This window comes from Hemitrygon akajei, chromosome 4 (genome assembly GCF_048418815.1).
Source record: "Hemitrygon akajei chromosome 4, sHemAka1.3, whole genome shotgun sequence".
NCBI classification, from domain to species: domain Eukaryota; kingdom Metazoa; phylum Chordata; class Chondrichthyes; order Myliobatiformes; family Dasyatidae; genus Hemitrygon; species Hemitrygon akajei.
The window spans coordinates 112,270,394-112,288,738 of record NC_133127.1 but is presented as its reverse complement, the minus strand read 5'-3'; positions in this window follow the sequence as shown (position 1 = coordinate 112,288,738).

Sequence of the window (18,345 nt, the reverse complement as noted above, 5' to 3'; positions counted from 1 at the left end):
TACTGTGCCACCTTTCCGGTAACAGCAGGTACTGGGCAACCTTTCCAGTAACAGCAGGTACTGGGCCACCTTTCCGGTAACAGCAGGTACTGGGCAACCTTTCCAGTAACAGCAGGTACTGGGCCACCTTTCCGGTAACAGCAGGAACTGCGCCACCTTTCCGGTAACGGCAGGTACTGGGCCACCTTTCCGGTAACAGCTGGTACTGGGTCACCTTTCCAGTAACAGCAAGTACTGGGCCACTTTTCCGGTAACTGCAGGTACTGCGCAAACCTTTCCGGTAACAGCAGGTACTGGGCCACCTTTCCGGTAACAGCAGGTTCTGGGCCACTTTTCCGGTAACAGCAGGTACTGGGCCACCTTTCCGGGAACAGCACGTACTGGGCCACCTTTCCAGGAACAGCAGGTACTGGGCCACCTTTCCGGTAACAGCAGGTACTGGGCCACCTTCTGGTAACAGCACGTACTGGGCCACCTTTCCGGAAACAGCAGGTACTGGGCCACCTTTCTGGTAACAGCACGTACTGGGCCACCTTTCCGGAAACAGCAGGTACTGGGCCACCTTTCTGGTAACAGCACGTACTGGGCCACCTTTCCGGAAACAGCAGGTACTGGGCCACCTTTCTGGTAACAGCACGTACTGGGCCACCTTTCCAGTAACAGCAGGTACTGCGCCACCTTTCCGGGAACAGCAGGTACTGGTCCACCTTTCTGGTAACAGCACGTACTGGGCCACCTTTCCGGAAACAGCAGGTACTGGGCCACCTTTCTGGTAACAGCACGTACTGGGCCACCTTTCCGGTAACAGCACGTACTGGGCCACTTTTCCGGTAACAGCTGGTACTGCGCCACCTTTCCAGTAACAGCAGGTACTGGGCCACCTTTCCGGGAACAGCAGGTACTGGGTCACCTTTCGGTAACAGCAGTTACTGGACATCTTTCCGGGAACAGCAGGTACTGCGCCACCTTTCCAGTAACAGCAGGTACTGGGCCACCTTTCCGGTAACAGCAGGAACTGCGCCACCTTTCCGGAACAGCAGGGACTGGGTCACCTCTCCGGTAACAGCAGGTACAGGGCCACCATTCCGGTAACAGCAGGTACTGGGCCACCTTTCCGGTAACAGCACGTACTGGGCCACCTTTCCGGTAACAGCAGGTACTGCGCCACCTTTCCAGTAACAGCAGGTACTGGGCCACCTTTCCTTTAACAGCAGGTACTGGGCCACCTTTCCGGGAACAGCAGGTACTGGGTCACCTTTCCGGTAACAGCACGTACTGGGCCACCTTTCCAGTAACAGCAGGTACTGCGCCACCTTTCCAGTAACAGCAGGTACTGGGCCACCTTTCCGGGAACAGCAGGTACTGGGTCACCTTTCCGGTAACAGCAGTTACTGGGCCACCATTCCAGTAACAGCAGGTACTGGGCCTCCTTTCCGGTAAAAGCAGTTACTGGGCCACCATTCCGGTAACAGCACGTACTGGGCCTCCTTTCCGGTAACAGCTGGTACTGGGCAAACTTTCCGGTAACGGCTGGTACTGGGCCACCTTTCCAGTAAAAGCAGGTACTGCGCCACCTTTCCGGGAACAGCAGGTACTGTGCCACCTTTCCTGTAAAAGCAGGTACTGGGCCACCTTTCTGGTAACAGCAGGTACTGGGCCACCTTTCCTGTAAAAGCAGGTACTGGGCCACCTTTCCGGGAACAGCAAGTACTGGGTCACCTTTCCGGTAACAGCAGGTACAGGGCCACCATTCCGGTAACAGCAGGTACTGGGCCACCTTTCCGTTAACAACAGGTACTGCGCCACCATTCCGGTAACAGCACGTACTGGGCCTCCTTTCCGGTAACAGCTGGTACTAGGCCACCTTTCCGGGAACGGCAGGAACTGCGCCAACTTTCCGGGAACAGCAGGTACTGGGTCACCTTTCCGGTAACAGCAGGTACTGGGCCACCTTTCCGGTAACAGCAGGAACTGCGCCACCTTTCCGGTAACAGCAGGTACTGGGCCACCTTTCCGGTAACAGCAGGTACTGTGCCACCTTTCTGGTAACAGCAGGTACTGGGCCACCTTTCCGGTAACAGCAGGTACTGGGCCACCTTTCCGGTAACAGCAAGTACTGGGCCACCTTTCGGTAACAGAAGGCTCTGTGCCACCTTTCCGGTAACAGCAGGTACTGTGCCACCTTTCCGGTAACAGCAGGTACTGGGCAACCTTTCCAGTAACAGCAGGTACTGGGCAACCTTTCCAGTAACAGCAAGTACTGGGCCACCTTTCCGGTAACAGAAGGCTCTGTGCCACCTTTCCGGTAACAGCAGGTACTGTGCCACCTTTCCGGTAACAGCAGGTACTGGGCAACCTTTCCAGTAACAGCAGGTACTGGGCCACCTTTCCGGTAACAGCAGGTACTGGGCAACCTTTCCAGTAACAGCAGGTACTGGGCCACCTTTCCGGTAACAGCAGGAACTGCGCCACCTTTCCGGTAACGGCAGGTACTGGGCCACCTTTCCGGTAACAGCTGGTACTGGGTCACCTTTCCAGTAACAGCAAGTACTGGGTCACCTTTCCGGTAACAGCAGTTACTGGGCCACCATTCCAGTAACAGCAGGTACTGGGCCTCCTTTCCGGTAAAAGCAGTTACTGGGCCACCATTCCGGTAACAGCACGTACTGGGCCTCCTTTCCGGTAACAGCTGGTACTGGGCAAACTTTCCGGTAACGGCTGGTACTGGGCCACCTTTCCAGTAAAAGCAGGTACTGCGCCACCTTTCCGGGAACAGCAGGTACTGTGCCACCTTTCCTGTAAAAGCAGGTACTGGGCCACCTTTCTGGTAACAGCAGGTACTGGGCCACCTTTCCTGTAAAAGCAGGTACTGGGCCACCTTTCCGGGAACAGCAAGTACTGGGTCACCTTTCCGGTAACAGCAGGTACAGGGCCACCATTCCGGTAACAGCAGGTACTGGGCCACCTTTCCGTTAACAACAGGTACTGCGCCACCATTCCGGTAACAGCACGTACTGGGCCTCCTTTCCGGTAACAGCTGGTACTAGGCCACCTTTCCGGGAACGGCAGGAACTGCGCCAACTTTCCGGGAACAGCAGGTACTGGGTCACCTTTCCGGTAACAGCAGGTACTGGGCCACCTTTCCGGTAACAGCAGGAACTGCGCCACCTTTCCGGTAACAGCAGGTACTGGGCCACCTTTCCGGTAACAGCAGGTACTGTGCCACCTTTCTGGTAACAGCAGGTACTGGGCCACCTTTCCGGTAACAGCAGGTACTGGGCCACCTTTCCGGTAACAGCAAGTACTGGGCCACCTTCGGTAACAGAAGGCTCTGTGCCACCTTTCCGGTAACAGCAGGTACTGTGCCACCTTTCCGGTAACAGCAGGTACTGGGCAACCTTTCCAGTAACAGCAGGTACTGGGCCACCTTTCCGGTAACAGCAGGTACTGGGCAACCTTTCCAGTAACAGCAGGTACTGGGCCACCTTTCCGGTAACAGCAGGAACTGCGCCACCTTTCCGGTAACGGCAGGTACTGGGCCACCTTTCCGGTAACAGCTGGTACTGGGTCACCTTTCCAGTAACAGCAAGTACTGGGCCACTTTTCCGGTAACTGCAGGTACTGCGCAACCTTTCCGGTAACAGCAGGTACTGGGCCACCTTTCCGGTAACAGCACGTACTGGGTCACCTTTCCGGGAACAGCAGGTACTGCGCAACCTTTCCGGTAACAGCACGTACTGGGCCACTTTTCCGTTAACAGCTCATACTGGGCCATCTTTCCGGTAACAGCATGTACCGGGCCACCTTTCCGGTAACAGCACGTACTGGGCCACCTTTCCGTAACAGCACGTACTGGGCCACAATTCCGGTAACCAGCACGTTCTGGGTCACCTTTCCGGTAACAGCAGGTACAGGGCCACCGTTCCGGTAACAGCAGGTACTGGGCCACCTTTCCGTTAACAACAGGTACTGCGCCACCTTTCCAGTAAAAGCAGTTACTGGGCCACCATTCCGGTAACAGCACGTACTGGGCCTCCTTTCCGGTAACAGCTGGTACTGGGCCAACTTTCCGGTAACGGCTGGTACTAGGCCACCTTTCCGGGAACGGCAGGAACTGCGCCAACTTTCCGGGAACAGCAGGTACTGGGTCACCTTTCGGTAACAGCAGGTACTGGGCCACCTTTCCGGTAACAGCAGGTACTGGGCCACCTTTCCGTGAACAGCAGGAACTGCGCCACCTTTCCGGGAACAGCAGATACTGGGCCACCTTTCCGGTAACAGCTGGTACTGCGCAACCTTTCTGGTAACAGCAGGTACTGGGCCACCTTTCCGGTAACAGCATGTACTGTGCCACCTTTCCGGTAACAGCAGGTACTGGGACACCTTTCCGGTAACAGCAGGTACTGGGTCACCTTTTCCAGTAACAGCAGGTACTGGGCCACCTTTCCGGTAACAGCAGGTACTGCGCCATCTTTCCGGGAACAGCAGGAACTGCGCCACCTTTCGGTAACAGCAGGTACTGTGCCACCTTTCCGGTAACAGCAGCTACTGGGCCACCTTTCCAGTAACGGCATGCACTGGGCCACCTTTCCGGTAACAGCAAGTACTGGGCCACCTTTCCGGTAACAGAAGGCTCTGTGCCACCTTTCCGGTAACAGCAGGTACTGTGCCACCTTTCCGGTAACAGCAGGTACTGGGCAACCTTTCCGGTAACAGCAGGTACTGGGCCACCTTTCCGGGAACAGCACGTACTGGGCCACCTTTCCAGGAACAGCAGGTACTGGGCCACCTTTCCGGTAACAGCAGGTACTGGGCCACCTTTCTGGTAACAGCACGTACTGGGCCACCTTTCCGGAAACAGCAGGTACTGGGTCACCTTTCTGGTAACAGCAGGTACTGGGCCACCTTTCCGGTAACAGCAGGTACCTGGGCCACCTTTCCGGGAACAGCACGTACTGTGCCACCTTTCCGGTAACAGCAGGTACTGGGCCACCTTTCCGGTAACAGCAGGTACTGGGCCACCTTTCCGGGAACAGCACGTACTGGGCCACCTTTCCAGGAACAGCAGGTACTGGGCCACCTTTCCGGTAACAGCAGGTACTGGGCCACCTTTCTGGTAACAGCACGTACTGGGCCACCTTTCCGGAAACAGCAGGTACTGGGTCACCTTTCTGGTAACAGCAGGTACTGGGCCACTTTTCCGGTAACAGCAGGTACTGGGCCACCTTTCTGGTAACAGCACGTACTGGGCCAACTTTCCGGAAACAGCAGGTACTGGGCCACTTTTCCTGTAAGAGCAGGTACTGCGCCACCTTTCCGGTAACAGCAGGTACTGGGCCACCTTTCCGGGAACAGCACGTACTGGGCCACCTTTCCGGTAACAGCAGGTAGTGGGCCACCTTTCCGGTAACAGCTGGTACTGGGCCACCTTTCCGGTAACAGCTGGTACTGCGAAACCTTTCCGGTAACAGCAGATACTGCGCCTCGTTTCCGGTAACAGCAGGTACTGGGCCACCTTTCCGGTAACAGCAGGTACTGGGCCACCTTTCCGTTTACAGCAGGTTCTGCGCCATCTCTCCGGGAACAGCAGGAACTGCGCCACCTTTCCGGTAACAGCAGCTACTGGGCCACCTTTCCGGTAACAGCAGGTACTGGGCCACTTTTCCAGTAACAACAGGTACTGGGCCACCTTTCCGGTAACAGAAGGTACTGTGCCACCTGTCCGGTAACAGCAGGTACTGGGCCACCTTTCCAGTAACGGCAGGCACTGGGCCACCTTTCCGGTAACAGCAGGTACTGTGCCACCTGTCCGGAAACAGCAGGTACTGGTCCACCTTTCCGGTAACAGCAGGTACTGTGCCACCTTTCCGGTAACAGCACGTACTGGGCCACCTTTCCGGTAACAGAAGGTTCTGTGCCACCTTTCCGGTAACAGCAGGTACTGTGCCACCTTTCAGGTAACAGCAGGTACTGGTCCACCTTTCCGGTAACAGCAGGTACTGTGCCACCTTTCCGGTAACAGCACGTACTGGGCCACCTTTCCGGTAACAGAAGGTTCTGTGCCACCTTTCCGGTAACAGCAGGTACTGTGCCACATTTCAGGTAACAGCAGGTACTGGGCAACCTTTCCAGTAACAGCAGGTACTGGGCCACCTTTCCGGTAACAGAAGGTTCTGTGCCACCTTTCCGGGAACAGCAGGTACTGTGCCACCTTTCTGGTAACAGCAGGTACTGGGCAACCTTTCCAGTAACAGCAGGTACTGTGCTACCTTTCCGGTAACAGCAGGTACTGGGCCACCTTTCCGGTAACAGAAGGTTCTGTGCCACCTTTCCGGTAACAGCAGGTACTGTGCCACATTTCAGGTAACAGCAGGTACTGGGCAACCTTTCCAGTAACAGCAGGTACTGGGCCACCTTTCCGGTAACAGAAGGTTCTGTGCCACCTTTCCGGGAACAGCAGGTACTGTGCCACCTTTCTGGTAACAGCAGGTACTGGGCAACCTTTCCAGTAACAGCAGGTACTGTGCTACCTTTCCGGTAACAGCAGGTACTGGGCCACCTTTCCGGTAACAGCAGGTTCTGGGCCACTTTTCCGGTAACAGCAGGTACTGGGCCACCTTTCCGGTAACAGCAGGTAGTGGGCCACCTTTCCGGTAACAGCTGGTACTGGGCCACCTTTCCGGTAACAGCAGGTACTGCGCAACCTTTCCGGTAACAGCAGATACTGCGCCTCGTTTCCGGTAACAGCAGGTACTGTGCCACCTTTCCGGTAACAGCAGGTACTGGGCCACCTTTCCGGTAACAGCAGGTACTGGGCCACCTTTCCGGTTACAGCAGGTTCTGCGCCATCTCTCCGGGAACAGCAGGAACTGCGCCACCTTTCCGGTAACAGCAGCTACTGGGCCACCTTTCCGGTAACAGCTGGTACTGGGCCACTTTTCCGGTAACAGTATGTACTGGGCCACTTTTCCGGTAACAGCAGGTACTGGAACACCTTTCCGGTAACAGCAGGTACTGGGCCACCTTTCCGGTAACAGCAGGAACTGCGCCACCTTTCCGGTAACAGCTGGTACTGGGCCACCTTTCCGGTATCAGCAGGTTCTGCGCAACCTTTCAGGTAACAGCAGGTACTGGTCCACCTTTCCGGTAACAGCAGGTACTGTGCCACCTTTCCGGTAACAGCAGGTACTGGGCCACCTTTCCGGTAACAGCAGGTACTGGGCCACCTTTCCGGTTACAGCAGGTACTGCGCCATCTCTCCGGGAACAGCAGGAACTGCTCCACATTTCCGGTAACAGCAGCTACTGGGCCACCTTTCCGGTAACAGCAGGTACTGGGCCACTTTTCCAGTAACAGCAGGTGTTGGGCCACCTTTCCGGTAACATCAGTACTGTGCCACCTTTCCGGTAACAGCAGGTACTGGGCCACCTTTCCAGAAACAGCAGGTACTGGGCCACTTTTCATGTAAGAGCAGGTACTGCGCCACCTTTCCGGTAACAGCAGGTACTGGGCCACCTTTCCGGGAAAAGCACGTACTGGGCCACCTTTCCGGTAACAGCAGGTAGTGGGCCACCTTTCCGGTAACAGCTGGTACTGGGCCACCTTTCCGGTAACAGCTGGTACTGCGCAACCTTTCCGGTAACAGCAGATACTGCGCCTCGTTTCCGGTAACAGCAGGTACTGGGCCACCTTTCCGGTAACAGCAGGTACTGGGCCACCTTTCCGTTTACAGCAGGTTCTGCGCCATCTCTCCGGGAACAGCAGGAACTGCGCCACCTTTCCGGTAACAGCAGCTACTGGGCCACCTTTCCGGTAACAGCAGGTACTGGGCCACTTTTCCAGTAACAACAGGTACTGGGCCACCTTTCCGGTAACAGAAGGTACTGTGCCACCTGTCCGGTAACAGCAGGTTCTGGGCCACCTTTCCAGGAACAGCAGGTACTGGGCCACCTTTCTGGTAACAGCACGTACTGGGCCGCCTTTCCGGAAACAGCAGGTACTGGGTCACCTTTCTGGTAACAGCAGGAACTGGGCCACTTTTCCGGTAACAGCACGTACTGGGCCAACTTTCCGGAAACAGCAGGTACTGGGCCACTTTTCCGGTAAGAGCAGGTACTGCGCCACCTTTCCGGTAACAGCAGGTTCTGGGCCACTTTTCCGGTAACAGCAGGTACTGGGCCACCTTTCCGGGAACAGCACGTACTGGGCCACCTTTCCAGGAACAGCAGGTACTGGGCCACCTTTCCGGTAACAGCAGGTACTGGGCCACCTTTCTGGTAACAGCACGTACTGGGCCACCTTTCCGGAAACAGCAGGTACTGGGCCACCTTTCTGGTAACAGCACGTACTGGGCCACCTTTCCGGAAACAGCAGGTACTGGGCCACCTTTCTGGTAACAGCACGTACTGGGCCACCTTTCCGGAAACAGCAGGTACTGGGCCACCTTTCTGGTAACAGCACGTACTGGGCCACCTTTCCAGTAACAGCAGGTACTGCGCCACCTTTCCGGGAACAGCAGGTACTGGTCCACCTTTCTGGTAACAGCACGTACTGGGCCACCTTTCCGGAAACAGCAGGTACTGGGCCACCTTTCTGGTAACAGCACGTACTGGGCCACCTTTCCGGTAACAGCACGTACTGGGCCACTTTTCCGGTAACAGCTGGTACTGCGCCACCTTTCCAGTAACAGCAGGTACTGGGCCACCTTTCCGGGAACAGCAGGTACTGGGTCACCTTTCCGGTAACAGCAGTTACTGGGACACCTTTCCGGGAACAGCAGGTACTGCGCCACCTTTCCAGTAACAGCAGGTACTGGGCCACCTTTCCGGTAACAGCAGGAACTGCGCCACCTTTCCGGGAACAGCAGGGACTGGGTCACCTCTCCGGTAACAGCAGGTACAGGGCCAAAATTCCGGTAACAGCAGGTACTGGGCCACCTTTCCGGTAACAGCACGTACTGGGCCACCTTTCCGGTAACAGCAGGTACTGCGCCACCTTTCCAGTAACAGCAGGTACTGGGCCACCTTTCCTGTAACAGCAGGTACTGGGCCACCTTTCCGGGAACAGCAGGTACTGGGTCACCTTTCCGGTAACAGCACGTACTGGGCCACCTTTCCAGTAACAGCAGGTACTGCGCCACCTTTCCAGTAACAGCAGGTACTGGGCCACCTTTCCGGGAACAGCAGGTACTGGGTCACCTTTCCGGTAACAGCAGTTACTGGGCCACCATTCCAGTAACAGCAGGTACTGGGCCTCCTTTCCGGTAAAAGCAGTTACTGGGCCACCATTCCGGTAACAGCACGTACTGGGCCTCCTTTCCGGTAACAGCTGGTACTGGGCAAACTTTCCGGTAACGGCTGGTACTGGGCCACCTTTCCAGTAAAAGCAGGTACTGCGCCACCTTTCCGGGAACAGCAGGTACTGTGCCACCTTTCCTGTAAAAGCAGGTACTGGGCCACCTTTCTGGTAACAGCAGGTACTGGGCCACCTTTCCTGTAAAAGCAGGTACTGGGCCACCTTTCCGGGAACAGCAAGTACTGGGTCACCTTTCCGGTAACAGCAGGTACAGGGCCACCATTCCGGTAACAGCAGGTACTGGGCCACCTTTCCGTTAACATCAGGTACTGCACCACCATTCCGCTAACAGCACGTACTGGGCCTCCTTTCCGGTAACAGCTGGTACTAGGCCACCTTTCCGGGAACGGCAGGAACTGCGCCAACTTTCCGGGAACAGCAGGTACTGGGTCACCTTTCCGGTAACAGCAGGTACTGGGCCACCTTTCCGGTAACAGCAGGAACTGCGCCACCTTTCCGGTAACAGCAGGTACTGGGCCACCTTTCCGGTAACAGCAGGTACTGTGCCACCTTTCTGGTAACAGCAGGTACTGGGCCACCTTTCCGGTAACAGCAGGTACTGGGCCACCTTTCCGGTAACAGCAAGTACTGGGCCACCTTTCCGGTAACAGAAGGCTCTGTGCCACCTTTCCGGTAACAGCAGGTACTGTGCCACCTTTCCGGTAACAGCAGGTACTGGGCAACCTTTCCAGTAACAGCAGGTACTGGGCAACCTTTCCAGTAACAGCAAGTACTGGGCCACCTTTCCGGTAACAGAAGGCTCTGTGCCACCTTTCCGGTAACAGCAGGTACTGTGCCACCTTTCCGGTAACAGCAGGTACTGGGCAACCTTTCCAGTAACAGCAGGTACTGGGCCACCTTTCCGGTAACAGCAGGTACTGGGCAACCTTTCCAGTAACAGCAGGTACTGGGCCACATTTCCGGTAACAGCAGGAACTGCGCCACCTTTCCGGTAACGGCAGGTACTGGGCCACCTTTCCGGTAACAGCTGGTACTGGGTCACCTTTCCAGTAACAGCAAGTACTGGGTCACCTTTCCGGTAACAGCAGTTACTGGGCCACCATTCCAGTAACAGCAGGTACTGGGCCTCCTTTCCGGTAAAAGCAGTTACTGGGCCACCATTCCGGTAACAGCACGTACTGGGCCTCCTTTCCGGTAACAGCTGGTACTGGGCAAACTTTCCGGTAACGGCTGGTACTGGGCCACCTTTCCAGTAAAAGCAGGTACTGCGCCACCTTTCCGGGAACAGCAGGTACTGTGCCACCTTTCCTGTAAAAGCAGGTACTGGGCCACATTTCTGGTAACAGCAGGTACTGGGCCACCTTTCCTGTAAAAGCAGGTACTGGGCCACCTTTCCGGGAACAGCAAGTACTGGGTCACCTTTCCGGTAACAGCAGGTACAGGGCCACCATTCCGGTAACAGCAGGTACTGGGCCACCTTTCCGTTAACAACAGGTACTGCGCCACCATTCCGGTAACAGCACGTACTGGGCCTCCTTTCCGGTAACAGCTGGTACTAGGCCACCTTTCCGGGAACGGCAGGAACTGCGCCAACTTTCCGGGAACAGCAGGTACTGGGTCACCTTTCCGGTAACAGCAGGTACTGGGCCACCTTTCCGGTAACAGCAGGAACTGCGCCACCTTTCCGGTAACAGCAGGTACTGGGCCACCTTTCCGGTAACAGCAGGTACTGTGCCACCTTTCTGGTAACAGCAGGTACTGGGCCACCTTTCCGGTAACAGCAGGTACTGGGCCACCTTTCCGGTAACAGCAAGTACTGGGCCACCTTTCCGGTAACAGAAGGCTCTGTGCCACCTTTCCGGTAACAGCAGGTACTGTGCCACCTTTCCGGTAACAGCAGGTACTGGGCAACCTTTCCAGTAACAGCAGGTACTGGGCCACCTTTCCGGTAACAGCAGGTACTGGGCAACCTTTCCAGTAACAGCAGGTACTGGGCCACCTTTCCGGTAACAGCAGGAACTGCGCCACCTTTCCGGTAACGGCAGGTACTGGGCCACCTTTCCGGTAACAGCTGGTACTGGGTCACCTTTCCAGTAACAGCAAGTACTGGGCCACTTTTCCGGTAACTGCAGGTACTGCGCAACCTTTCCGGTAACAGCAGGTACTGGGCCACCTTTCCGGTAACAGCACGTACTGGGTCACCTTTCCGGGAACAGCAGGTACTGCGCAACCTTTCCGGTAACAGCACGTACTGGGCCACTTTTCCGTTAACAGCTCATACTGGGCCATCTTTCCGGTAACAGCATGTACCGGGCCACCTTTCCGGTAACAGCACGTACTGGGCCACCTTTCCGGTAACAGCACGTACTGGGCCACAATTCCGGTAACAGCACGTTCTGGGTCACCTTTCCGGTAACAGCAGGTACAGGGCCACCATTCCGGTAACAGCAGGTACTGGGCCACCTTTCCGTTAACAACAGGTACTGCGCCACCTTTCCAGTAAAAGCAGTTACTGGGCCACCATTCCGGTAACAGCACGTACTGGGCCTCCTTTCCGGTAACAGCTGGTACTGGGCCAACTTTCCGGTAACGGCTGGTACTAGGCCACCTTTCCGGGAACGGCAGGAACTGCGCCAACTTTCCGGGAACAGCAGGTACTGGGTCACCTTTCCGGTAACAGCAGGTACTGGGCCACCTTTCCGGTAACAGCAGGTACTGGGCCACCTTTCCGTGAACAGCAGGAACTGCGCCACCTTTCCGGGAACAGCAGATACTGGGCCACCTTTCCGGTAACAGCTGGTACTGCGCAACCTTTCCGGTAACAGCAGGTACTGGGCCACCTTTCCGGTAACAGCATGTACTGTGCCACCTTTCCGGTAACAGCAGGTACTGGGACACCTTTCCGGTAACAGCAGGTACTGGGTCACCTTTCCAGTAACAGCAGGTACTGGGCCACCTTTCCGGTAACAGCAGGTACTGCGCCATCTTTCCGGGAACAGCAGGAACTGCGCCACCTTTCCGGTAACAGCAGGTACTGTGCCACCTTTCCGGTAACAGCAGCTACTGGGCCACCTTTCCAGTAACGGCATGCACTGGGCCACCTTTCCGGTAACAGCAAGTACTGGGCCACCTTTCCGGTAACAGAAGGCTCTGTGCCACCTTTCCGGTAACAGCAGGTACTGTGCCACCTTTCCGGTAACAGCAGGTACTGGGCAACCTTTCCGGTAACAGCAGGTACTGGGCCACCTTTCCGGGAACAGCACGTACTGGGCCACCTTTCCAGGAACAGCAGGTACTGGGCCACCTTTCCGGTAACAGCAGGTACTGGGCCACCTTTCTGGTAACAGCACGTACTGGGCCACCTTTCCGGAAACAGCAGGTACTGGGTCACCTTTCTGGTAACAGCAGGTACTGGGCCACCTTTCCGGTAACAGCAGGTACTGGGCCACCTTTCCGGGAACAGCACGTACTGTGCCACCTTTCCGGTAACAGCAGGTACTGGGCCACCTTTCCGGTAACAGCAGGTACTGGGCCACCTTTCCGGGAACAGCACGTACTGGGCCACCTTTCCAGGAACAGCAGGTACTGGGCCACCTTTCCGGTAACAGCAGGTACTGGGCCACCTTTCTGGTAACAGCACGTACTGGGCCACCTTTCCGGAAACAGCAGGTACTGGGTCACCTTTCTGGTAACAGCAGGTACTGGGCCACTTTTCCGGTAACAGCAGGTACTGGGCCACCTTTCTGGTAACAGCACGTACTGGGCCAACTTTCCGGAAACAGCAGGTACTGGGCCACTTTTCCTGTAAGAGCAGGTACTGCGCCACCTTTCCGGTAACAGCAGGTACTGGGCCACCTTTCCGGGAACAGCACGTACTGGGCCACCTTTCCGGTAACAGCAGGTAGTGGGCCACCTTTCCGGTAACAGCAGGTACTGGGCCACTTTTCCAGTAACAACAGGTACTGGGCCACCTTTCCGGTAACAGAAGGTACTGTGCCACCTGTCCGGTAACAGCAGGTACTGGGCCACCTTTCCAGTAACGGCAGGCACTGGGCCACCTTTCCGGTAACAGCAGGTACTGTGCCACCTGTCCGGAAACAGCAGGTACTGGTCCACCTTTCCGGTAACAGCAGGTACTGTGCCACCTTTCCGGTAACAGCACGTACTGGGCCACCTTTCCGGTAACAGAAGGTTCTGTGCCACCTTTCCGGTAACAGCAGGTACTGTGCCACCTTTCAGGTAACAGCAGGTACTGGTCCACCTTTCCGGTAACAGCAGGTACTGTGCCACCATTCCGGTAACAGCACGTACTGGGCCACCTTTCCGGTAACAGAAGGTTCTGTGCCACCTTTCCGGTAACAGCAGGTACTGTGCCACATTTCAGGTAACAGCAGGTACTGGGCAACCTTTCCAGTAACAGCAGGTACTGGGCCACCTTTCCGGTAACAGAAGGTTCTGTGCCACCTTTCCGGGAACAGCAGGTACTGTGCCACCTTTCTGGTAACAGCAGGTACTGGGCAACCTTTCCAGTAACAGCAGGTACTGTGCTACCTTTCCGGTAACAGCAGGTACTGGGCCACCTTTCCGGTAACAGCAGGTTCTGGGCCACTTTTCCGGTAACAGCAGGTACTGGGCCACCTTTCCGGTAACAGCAGGTAGTGGGCCACCTTTCCGGTAACAGCTGGTACTGGGCCACCTTTCCGGTAACAGCAGGTACTGCGCAACCTTTCCGGTAACAGCAGATACTGCGCCTCGTTTCCGGTAACAGCAGGTACTGTGCCACCTTTCCGGTAACAGCAGGTACTGGGCCACCTTTCCGGTAACAGCAGGTACTGGGCCACCTTTCCGGTTACAGCAGGTTCTGCGCCATCTCTCCGGGAACAGCAGGAACTGCGCCACCTTTCCGGTAACAGCAGCTACTGGGCCACCTTTCCGGTAACAGCTGGTACTGGGCCACTTTTCCGGTAACAGTATGTACTGGGCCACTTTTCCGGTAACAGCAGGTACTGGAACACCTTTCCGGTAACAGCAGGTACTGGGCCACCTTTCCGGTAACAGCAGGAACTGCGCCACCTTTCCGGTAACAGCTGGTACTGGGCCACCTTTCCGGTATCAGCAGGTTCTGCGCAACCTTTCAGGTAACAGCAGGTACTGGTCCACCTTTCCAGTAACAGCAGGTACTGTGCCACCTTTCCGGTAACAGCAGGTACTGGGCCACCTTTCCGGTAACAGCAGGTACTGGGCCACCTTTCCGGTTACAGCAGGTACTGCGCCATCTCTCCGGGAACAGCAGGAACTGCTCCACATTTCCGGTAACAGCAGCTACTGGGCCACCTTTCCGGTAACAGCAGGTACTGGGCCACTTTTCCAGTAACAGCAGGTGTTGGGCCACCTTTCCGGTAACATCAGTACTGTGCCACCTTTCCGGTAACAGCAGGTACTGGGCCACCTTTCCAGAAACAGCAGGTACTGGGCCACTTTTCCTGTAAGAGCAGGTACTGCGCCACCTTTCCGGTAACAGCAGGTACTGGGCCACCTTTCCGGGAAAAGCACGTACTGGGCCACCTTTCCGGTAACAGCAGGTAGTGGGCCACCTTTCCGGTAACAGCTGGTACTGGGCCACCTTTCCGGTAACAGCTGGTACTGCGCAACCTTTCCGGTAACAGCAGATACTGTGCCTCGTTTCCGGTAACAGCAGGTACTGGGCCACCTTTCCGGTAACAGCAGGTACTGGGCCACCTTTCCGTTTACAGCAGGTTCTGCGCCATCTCTCCGGGAACAGCAGAAACTGCGCCACCTTTCCGGTAACAGCAGCTACTGGGCCACCTTTCCGGTAACAGCAGGTACTGGGCCACTTTTCCAGTAACAACAGGTACTGGGCCACCTTTCCGGTAACAGAAGGTACTGTGCCACCTGTCCGGTAACAGCAGGTACTGGGCCACCTTTCCAGTAACGGCAGGCACTGGGCCACCTTTCCGGTAACAGCAGGTACTGTGCCACCTGTCCGGTAACAGCAGGTACTGGGCCACCTTTCCGGTAACAGCAGGTACTGTGCCACCTTTCCGGTAACAGCACGTACTGGGCCACCTTTCCGGTAACAGAAGGTTCTGTGCCACCTTTCCGGTAACAGCAGGTACTGTGCCACCTTTCAGGTAACAGCAGGTACTGGTCCACCTTTCCGGTAACAGCAGGTACTGTGCCACCTTTCCGGTAACAGCACGTACTGGGCCACCTTTCCGGTAACAGAAGGTTCTGTGCCTCCTTTCCGGTAACAGCAGGTACTGTGCAACCTTTCAGGTAACAGCAGGTACTGGGCAACCTTTCCAGTAACAGCAGGTACTGGGCCACCTTTCCGGTAACAGAAGGTTCTGTGCCACCTTTCCGGGAACAGCAGGTACTGTGCCACCTTTCTGGTAACAGCAGGTACTGGGCAACCTTTCCAGTAACAGCAGGTACTGTGCTACCTTTCCGGTAACAGCAGGTACTGGGCCACCTTTCCGGTAACAGCAGGTAGTGGGCCACCTTTCCGGTAACAGCTGGTACTGGGCCACCTTTCCGGTAACAGCAGGTACTGCGCAACCTTTCCGGTAACAGCAGATACTGCGCCTCGTTTCCGGTAACAGCAGGTACTGTGCCACCTTTCCGGTAACAGCAGGTACTGGGCCACCTTTCCGGTAACAGCAGGTACTGGGCCACCTTTCCGGTTACAGCAGGTTCTGCGCCATCTCTCCGGGAACAGCAGGAACTGCGCCACCTTTCCGGTAACAGCAGCTACTGGGCCACCTTTCCGGTAACAGCTGGTACTGGGCCACTTTTCCGGTAACAGTATGTACTGGGCCACTTTTCCGGTAACAGCAGGTACTGGAACACCTTTCCGGTAACAGCAGGTACTGGGCCACCTTTCCGGTAACAGCAGGTACTGTGCCACCTTTCAGGTAACAGCAGGTACTGGTCCACCTTTCCGGTAACAGCAGGTACTGTGCCACCATTCCGGTAACAGCACGTACTGGGCCACCTTTCCGGTAACAGAAGGTTCTGTGCCACCTTTCCGGTAACAGCAGGTACTGTGCCACATTTCAGGTAACAGCAGGTACTGGGCAACCTTTCCAGTAACAGCAGGTACTGGGCCACCTTTCCGGTAACAGAAGGTTCTGTGCCACCTTTCCGGGAACAGCAGGTACTGTGCCACCTTTCTGGTAACAGCAGGTACTGGGCAACCTTTCCAGTAACAGCAGGTACTGTGCTACCTTTCCGGTAACAGCAGGTACTGGGCCACCTTTCCGGTAACAGCAGGTTCTGGGCCACTTTTCCGGTAACAGCAGGTACTGGGCCACCTTTCCGGTAACAGCAGGTAGTGGGCCACCTTTCCGGTAACAGCTGGTACTGGGCCACCTTTCCGGTAACAGCAGGTACTGCGCAACCTTTCCGGTAACAGCAGATACTGCGCCTCGTTTCCGGTAACAGCAGGTACTGTGCCACCTTTCCGGTAACAGCAGGTACTGGGCCACCTTTCCGGTAACAGCAGGTACTGGGCCACCTTTCCGGTTACAGCAGGTTCTGCGCCATCTCTCCGGGAACAGCAGGAACTGCGCCACCTTTCCGGTAACAGCAGCTACTGGGCCACCTTTCCGGTAACAGCTGGTACTGGGCCACTTTTCCGGTAACAGTATGTACTGGGCCACTTTTCCGGTAACAGCAGGTACTGGAACACCTTTCCGGTAACAGCAGGTACTGGGCCACCTTTCCGGTAACAGCAGGAACTGCGCCACCTTTCCGGTAACAGCTGGTACTGGGCCACCTTTCCGGTATCAGCAGGTTCTGCGCAACCTTTCAGGTAACAGCAGGTACTGGTCCACCTTTCCAGTAACAGCAGGTACTGTGCCACCTTTCCGGTAACAGCAGGTACTGGGCCACCTTTCCGGTAACAGCAGGTACTGGGCCACCTTTCCGGTTACAGCAGGTACTGCGCCATCTCTCCGGGAACAGCAGGAACTGCTCCACATTTCCGGTAACAGCAGCTACTGGGCCACCTTTCCGGTAACAGCAGGTACTGGGCCACTTTTCCAGTAACAGCAGGTGTTGGGCCACCTTTCCGGTAACATCAGTACTGTGCCACCTTTCCGGTAACAGCAGGTACTGGGCCACCTTTCCAGAAACAGCAGGTACTGGGCCACTTTTCCTGTAAGAGCAGGTACTGCGCCACCTTTCCGGTAACAGCAGGTACTGGGCCACCTTTCCGGGAAAAGCACGTACTGGGCCACCTTTCCGGTAACAGCAGGTAGTGGGCCACCTTTCCGGTAACAGCTGGTACTGGGCCACCTTTCCGGTAACAGCTGGTACTGCGCAACCTTTCCGGTAACAGCAGATACTGTGCCTCGTTTCCGGTAACAGCAGGTACTGGGCCACCTTTCCGGTAACAGCAGGTACTGGGCCACCTTTCCGTTTACAGCAGGTTCTGCGCCATCTCTCCGGGAACAGCAGAAACTGCGCCACCTTTCCGGTAACAGCAGCTACTGGGCCACCTTTCCGGTAACAGCAGGTACTGGGCCACTTTTCCAGTAACAACAGGTACTGGGCCACCTTTCCGGTAACAGAAGGTACTGTGCCACCTGTCCGGTAACAGCAGGTACTGGGCCACCTTTCCAGTAACGGCAGGCACTGGGCCACCTTTCCGGTAACAGCAGGTACTGTGCCACCTGTCCGGTAACAGCAGGTACTGGGCCACCTTTCCGGTAACAGCAGGTACTGTGCCACCTTTCCGGTAACAGCACGTACTGGGCCACCTTTCCGGTAACAGAAGGTTCTGTGCCACCTTTCCGGTAACAGCAGGTACTGTGCCACCTTTCAGGTAACAGCAGGTACTGGTCCACCTTTCCGGTAACAGCAGGTACTGTGCCACCTTTCCGGTAACAGCACGTACTGGGCCACCTTTCCGGTAACAGAAGGTTCTGTGCCTCCTTTCCGGTAACAGCAGGTACTGTGCAACCTTTCAGGTAACAGCAGGTACTGGGCAACCTTTCCAGTAACAGC